This window comes from Euleptes europaea, chromosome 10 (genome assembly GCF_029931775.1).
Source record: "Euleptes europaea isolate rEulEur1 chromosome 10, rEulEur1.hap1, whole genome shotgun sequence".
Lineage (NCBI taxonomy): Eukaryota > Metazoa > Chordata > Lepidosauria > Squamata > Sphaerodactylidae > Euleptes > Euleptes europaea.
In genome coordinates this window covers 23235365-23242942 of record NC_079321.1, presented here as the reverse complement: position 1 = coordinate 23242942, position 7578 = coordinate 23235365, and positions in this window count along the sequence as shown.

Sequence of the window (7578 nt, the reverse complement as noted above, 5' to 3'; positions counted from 1 at the left end):
GCAAAACCAGGGTTTATTTGACTTTCATAATGCCAAGATTCATTCCACAGAATAAAAAATTCCTACAAAAACAGAACAGTAAATATTAAAAAGAAACAAACACCATAACGATGCCAATATTAAAACTAGCAATAAAACAAGCCATAAAACAGTATAAAACTACCATAATCAGCCAACAGACTAGATGCAGACATAATGACTGCCACGAAAAAGAAGGTCACAGCCTAGTACCTAAAGTCAGTAGTGTAGGTGCCAGGTGAGCCTCAAGAGGGAGGGTATTCCAAAGGTGAGGTGCCACTATTGGAAAAGCCCTGCCTTGGGTTTCCACTTACCTCATCTATAGAGGTGGGGGCATGGAAATCAGAGCTTGGGAAGAGAATCTTAACTGGTAGCAGGACAGCAAGGGAGGAGGTGGTCCTTCAAGTACCCTGATCCTAAGCAATGTAGGGCCTCAAAGGTAAGAACTAGCACTGTGAATTGTGCAGGGAAACAAATGGGCAGCCATTGCAGATCCTTCAGCACGGGGTTGATATAATCCCCATAGCTCACCCTGAGAGAAGCCTGACTGTGGCATTTTGGACTGTTGATGTTTACAGACAGTTTTCAAAGGTACTCCATGTAGAGTGCTTTACAGTACTCTAACTTGGATGGAATCACAGCATGGGTCCCCATGGACAGCTCATGCTTTTTGAGGAACAGACATAGTAGCCCAAGCTAATAAGAAGTGTTATGCAGCATGGAGGGGATGTGAGCCTCCAACCTAGGGCTGCCAGATCCAGGTTGGGAAACACCTGCAGATTTAGGGGTGGAGCCTGGGGAGGAAAGGGACCTCAGTGGGGTACAATGCCACAGAGTCCATCTTCCAAAGCAGTCCTAAGGAACTGATCTCTGTAATCTGGAGATGAGCTATAATTCCAAGGGATCCTCAGGTCCCACCTGGAGGCTGGCATCCCTAATCCAACCATAGGCCAAGATCCAGAGCAACCCTAGGGTTCTAGGGGTGCTGTGGTGGCAGCTTCTGCCAAGCAACAATTTAAAAAATCTGCACAGCTAAAGACATCTCTACTTACCAAAGGCATCTGTAATAGCCAAGCAGAAGCTTTGCTGGGCAAAAGCCCTACCTGGTCCCACCCACTGCCTAAAAACACATGGCGGGTACCAGAAAAGGGGTCAGCGGGTACCATGACGTCCACAGGCACCATGTTGGGGACCCTGGTCTAGATTCAGTCTCAACCTGGAGGTTGGCAACTCTAGAAGGAGACAAGATCCAGAAGCACCACTGAGCTACGAAGCTACTCCTTATGGATGAGACCAAGTCCCTCCAGGACTGGCGGACTCCTCACTCCCTGAGCAGCTTCTCCATTGACCAAGAGCACCTCAGTCTTGTCTGGACTGAGCATCAGGTTATTGGCCCTCATCCATCCCATTACCGGCTCCAGGCATTTGCTCAAGACCTATACATGGGGTTGCCAGGTCCCTCTTCACCACCGGTGGGAGGTTTTTGGGGTGGAGCCTGAGGAGGGCGGGGTTTGGGGAGGGGAAGGACTTCAATGCCATAGAGTCCAATTGCCAAAGTGGCCATTTTCTCCAGGTGAACTGATCTCTGTCCGCTAGAGATCACTTGTAATAGTGGGAGATCTCCAGCTAGTATCTGGAGTTGGCAACCCTACCTCCACAGTCCCTCCCTACTCAGATGCCAGGGAGAAATAGAGCAGGGTTTCATATGCATATTGTTGGCACCTGACTCCAGATGCCCAAACACTTTGAGCAAGTGGTTGGCTGAGGGAATATGACGAATGTAACTAAATTGAACTGAAAGCAAGGAAGGTCCCTGGTCTGGGTCCCTGCTGAACTTTTAAAGTTAGATACCAATTGGTGGGCCCATATTTTAGTGACTACATTCTCTGCCATTGATAATTCAAGAAGTGTGTGTATGTGTAAAGTGCCGTCAAATCGCAGCGACTTATGGTGACCCCTTTTGGGGTTTTCATGGCAAGAGACTAACAGAGGTGGTTTGCCTTCCTCTGCACAGCAACCCTGGTATTCCTTGGTGGTCTCCCATCCAAATACTAACCAGGGCTGACCCTGTTTAGCTTCTGAGATCTGATGAGATCAGGCTAGCCTGGGCTATCCAGGTCAGGGCAATTCAAGAAGTATGGGGGGATAAAGAAGAAGAGTTGGTTTTTATATGCCATTTTTTTCCACCTGTAAGGAATCTCAAACCAGTTTACTATCGCCTTCCCTTCCCCTCCCCACAACAGACACCCTGTGAGGTGGGTGGGGCTGAGAAAGCTCTAAGAGAGCTGTGACTAGCCCAAGGTCACCCAGCTGGCTTCAAGTGAAGGAGTGGGGAAACCAACCCGGTTCACCAGATTAGAGTCCACCGCTCCTAACCACTACACCACTCTGGATGATTTTGCAACAGGACAAGACAGCCCCCATCTAAAGTACCCAATCAAGGCTTTGAACCTTAGTAGGCAAAAACACACCGCTCCATGTATCATGAAGAATCTTAAACATTAAGGGCCTAATACCACACACACAGGGGTAGGGTTGCCAGGTCTCTCTTTGCCACCTGTGGGAGGTTTTTGGGGTGGAGCCTGGGGAGGGCAGGGTTTGGGGAGGGACTTCAATGCTATAGAGTCCAATTGCCAAAGTGGCCATTTTCTCCAGGGAACTGATCTCTTATCAGCTGGAGATCACTTGTAATAGCAGGAGATCTCCAGGGGTGATGCTACCCAGCTATGGCTGCATTAGCATGAGGCGCAATAACAGCCCTGTCTTCTCCTCCCTCTCCTTCTGCACTGCAGACTATTATCAGGTCAGGAAGTCTCTGTACACCTCAGCCATCTTACCCAGACCTCCCTCTTGCCGATGCCTGTGCCGAAGTGGGAGTAAAGACTGCAAAAGTCTGCACAAGGGCGAGCATTTACCCAAAGGCATTACCGGACAAATGTGTTGATCCCCGCATGGCAGAGTGACACCGGCCGGCTGTGACAGCTGCTGGCAGAAGAAGACCATCGTCGGTTTCAGGGGGCAGATACATCCGAACCTCGCCTACCAGAGATCGCGCAAGAATCACTTGGTGTGAATTAAAAGCAGCAGGTGTTTGGACTAGAAGATGCTTTTCAAATATTTATTTCATTGCCAGTTGATAGCTCTGCTGTAGAGAATAATATACAAGCTTGGGGAAATGTAAGAGGAGGGAAAGAAAAAGGCCTTAGAATAGCACAGGAACTGTAACCAAGGCAAGAGCAATCTCATTGCACATTCATTCTGGCACCCACAGAGGAAAAGGTGGTGCAGGTTGCCTGAGGAGGCACAGCTGCCTTCTTGAAGGGGAAAGACAAGTATGGGGTGCCACTAGGGTTGCCAACCTCCAGGTGGTGGCTAGAGATCTCCCGCTATAACAACAGATCTCCTGGTGATAGAAATGAGTCATTGTGGTCCCTGGAACACATTCTCGTCTTCACCCCCCTTCAGCGAGCACTCCTAAATAGAAGCCAGGCTGAAGAGGTGATAAGAAGCAGTAATATGTAGCCATCTGATGCTTCATAGTTGAAATGTGTGAATTCAGCCTTAATTGAATTTCCTGCACAGCTGAGGAGGTAGAATGTAACCAGTGAGGCTTAGTGGGCCTAGATGCGTATTAGGATCCAAGACATGTGATGGACGGATCATGTGTGCGCTGAATTTGGAACACACTGATTGAAGGATGTGGAGCACTCAAGGAAGTGCTCGCAATGCCCTAAGTTGTGTGTGTGGGGGGGGGGGGGGGAGCTACCATTACAGCTTTTATAATCAAGGGTATCTTCTGATGCTATCTCAGCAGCATTGAAGCTACTTCACTATAACTCCTTCCTGCCCCAGTCCAGTGTGACAGAAAACTGACAGGGCCAGTTCACACAATACACACAATTCACATGTGGGGGACATGTGGCTGTAGGGTTGCCAGGTCCCTCTTCACCATCAACAGGAGGTTTTTGGGGCAGAGCCTGAGGAGGGCAGGGTTTGAGGAGGGGAGGGACTTCATTGCCATAGAGTCCAATGGCCAAAGCGGCCATTTTCTCCAGGGGAACTGATCTCTGTCGGCTGGAGATCAGTTGTAATAGCAGGACAGAGATCTTCTGCTAGTACCTGGAGGCTGGCAACCCTAATAACATCAGAAGGAGCCTGAATGGGGGTCTTGAGTCTAGATCAGGGGTCCCCAACCTTTTTGAGCCTGCGGGCACATTTGGAATTCTGACACGGCATGGTGGGCGCAGCAACAAAATGGCTGCCATAGGAAGCGGAGCCAGCCACAAAACGATTGCCGCAGCTTAACTTCAGTCACACAGTGCAGATCCTTGTGCTGTGGTGGCAGCTGCTGCCAAAGCCAATCAAATCTCTAATAGGCAAGCAGAAACCTTGCTGGGCAAAAGCCCTACTTGGCCCCCACACACTGCCTAAAAGCATTTAGGGGGCACCAGAAAAGGGGGCACCCATGGGCACCACGCTGGGAACCCCAGCTCTAGATTCAGTCTCAACCTGGAGGCTGGCAACCCTAGAAGGAGACAAAACGCAGGAAAAGGGGCGAGGCTATGGGCAGGGTTGCCAGGTGGCTGGGATTGGGGGCAATTGGAGCTACTGATGGGGGTGGGGGTTGAGTGCTAAAGTGTCCCGTTGTGATACTGTGCTTCCGGGGTAAACCCGGACCTGACATAATTGCATAGCATGTGGGATGGCCAGCCCCACCCCAAAAACCTCCTGCTGGTGGAGAGGGAGGACCTGGCAACCCTAGCTATGGGGGTTTTCAGGAAAGGGAAAGAGGATTCAGTTTCAGCACACCGAGTGACGTAGCCTGCCCATTTGGAAGAAAGGCGCATCCCTCTTGCCACACAAACCAACTTGTGGCCTTGACTAGGATCAAATCTGAAACATTCTTAGGGTTGCCAGGTCGTTAGATTGGTGGGCAATTGCCTGCTGATCCAGTGCCCGGCTTGGAAATGGGGATTGCGTGTGTGCGTGGCCACGCCAACACAATCACATCACTTCCGGTTGACACCCGGAAGCACCGCATTGCAACCGGACTTTTATCACTCAAACTCCCAGTTTGAGTGGTAAAAGGCCCATTGCAATATGGTGCTTCCAGGTGTAAACCGGAAGTGACGTGATTGCGTCGGTGGAGCCGCACGCATGCAATCCCTGCCTCAGATCCACCCCAAAAACCTCCCGCTAGAGCCAAGAGGGGGCCTGGCAACCCTAAATATTCTCTTACTAGCCAAGCATGTCAACATGTGCCATAATAGGTAACATTTCACTGACTTATGATAAATGCTTATCTTCGGAAATTGCAACTGCCTTTTGCAAGTCGAAAACATGGAGAGTATACAACACCAGGCTGATAAACAAGCTACAAGGCTGGATGTGTGTTGGTTTAGGACCTAAAAATATGTTAGCGCACGCCAAGCAGTATTTTCTAAAACCCAAATACTCCAAGGATGATAATTTATTGCACCACATTGGCTTGGATGCTCCTCTTCAAATGGGTAGAAGCAGCTCCTCCGTTTACGAAGAGTCTGGTCACATACGTAAATAATGGCTTGTGGGTAAATATTTCTCCGCTCTTGAATTATTGTCTCAGACAACACTCATTATCAAGATTTTAAATTTCCGCACATAACACCCAGTGTTTGTGTTGCTGTTTTCAGAAAAAGTCTCAATCGTAAGAGTCTCTATTTTGAACAGGCGGAAGAGACAGGATGCTGCTGTGGGCATGTCCCATCAGAGAGTGACCTGCATAAAGAAGCAACCTAAGCAGGTACAGGGACAGCACCCCTTGTCCGGACATCCCATATCCTGAGTGATCCAAAAAAACCGGATCCTTCGAGCTGGCATGCAGGAAGATCCATGCTGTCTGCTTTCAATGTTTCCTTTCACCTAAAAAAAATAAAATATAGTGTACTCTGCATCGTAGGTGGAGCCTGAAAGCCTGTTGTTAGTTTGTTTGTTGTTGCTCTTGTTTAACGGCGGATACAGGTATTCTGGTGAGATAGTTACACCTTTGCTTTCTGACGATTCAATGTACACAAAATTATTAAAATATATTCTTTAAAATTACATTCTGGTTATGTGTATAAAGTTCATGCAAAACATAAATGAATTTGGGTCCCGCCCCCAAGATATCTCATTACGTATATGCAAAAATTCCAAAATATTCCAATATTCGGAAAGATCTGAAATAGGGACCACTTCTGCTCCCAAGCAGTCCGGATAAGAGATACTCAACCTGTATATTCAGAACTAAGTCCCATTGTGTTCAGTAGGGCCTACTCCCAGGAAAATGTTCATAAGATTGCAGCATAAAAGACCTGCGCGGCTGAGGACCAGGGCCTCTCTAGGAGCTGAAGGTGGCCACAGAAGGTAGCCACAGGTCTCCCTGGAGGAAACCTCAGTGCGGAAGGTAACCCAGAGATGTTCCCGCATGATGCTCAAGCACAGAAGCCTAACAGAGGAGGTAAGCTGGTGGTTGCTCAATCAGCACATCAGTATGTCACTCATTTGTAAGAAATGGCGATACTTTGAACACATCTCCATTAGAACAGTGTATTACCTGCAGTAGCAGCACTGTTTTTCCAGGAACGTACCCACAACATTATAGGAGGTATTTAATCTCCTAATAGTTTGGGGTTAGGGTATGTGAAGGACCATCTCCTCCCATATAGTCCAGCCTGCCAGTTAAGATTTGCCTCACAAGCCCTGCTCTCTATGTAGAGATGAGGCAAGTGGCAACCAGAGATAGGGCTTTTTCAGTAGTGGCACCTTGCTTGTTGAATACCCTTTTTCTTTAGGTTTGCCTGGCACCTCTTTTTTTCTTTGTTTCCCCCTGTTCTTAGACCGAGGTCTTGAACAATAAAACCATAAAACTTAAATAAGACCCATCTCTAAAAACATCTCCCTTCAACTCTTCTCTGCAGCCTCAAAAAATAATAAAAAAATAAATAAAAAGGAGCAACAAAATAAGTACACTGAGGGTCAGAGTCCTCTAAGAGGAACTGAACCTTTTGCTCCAAAGTTGCTCAAGAAAATGTGGGCCATTTGTTAAAGCATGGTATAATCCATTTTTGCCTAAATTGGTACATGTAAGGACAATGCAAAAGGATATGTACCAAGGAGTCCACTGACTGAAGAGGGCAGGGATTTGCCTGGCACCTACACTGCTTTCTTTTAGGTGCCAGGCCAAAACAGTTGTGTTCATCCAGGATTTTTATTAAGGGACTGATCTTTTAATATTATTTTAGTTTGGAAACTGTTATTTTAAGCAGACCATGGTTCATTTTTATGGTCTATTTTTATGCTGGGCTGGATTTTTAATTAATATATTTTATTGTTGTTTTATATACACACACACACACTTACAAGGACTTGGCTGCGTTCCTCAGACTGCTTTGACAGGGCACATTCCATTCATTTCAAGGATGCCTGTGTCACATGTTGACAGCAGGTTGACGGCTTTATATATTTCAGCCTCAATGACACGTGCCTTCTATTTTGGCCATGCTGCTACCATATGCCAAGCAAAGAAATCATCATTTTTTT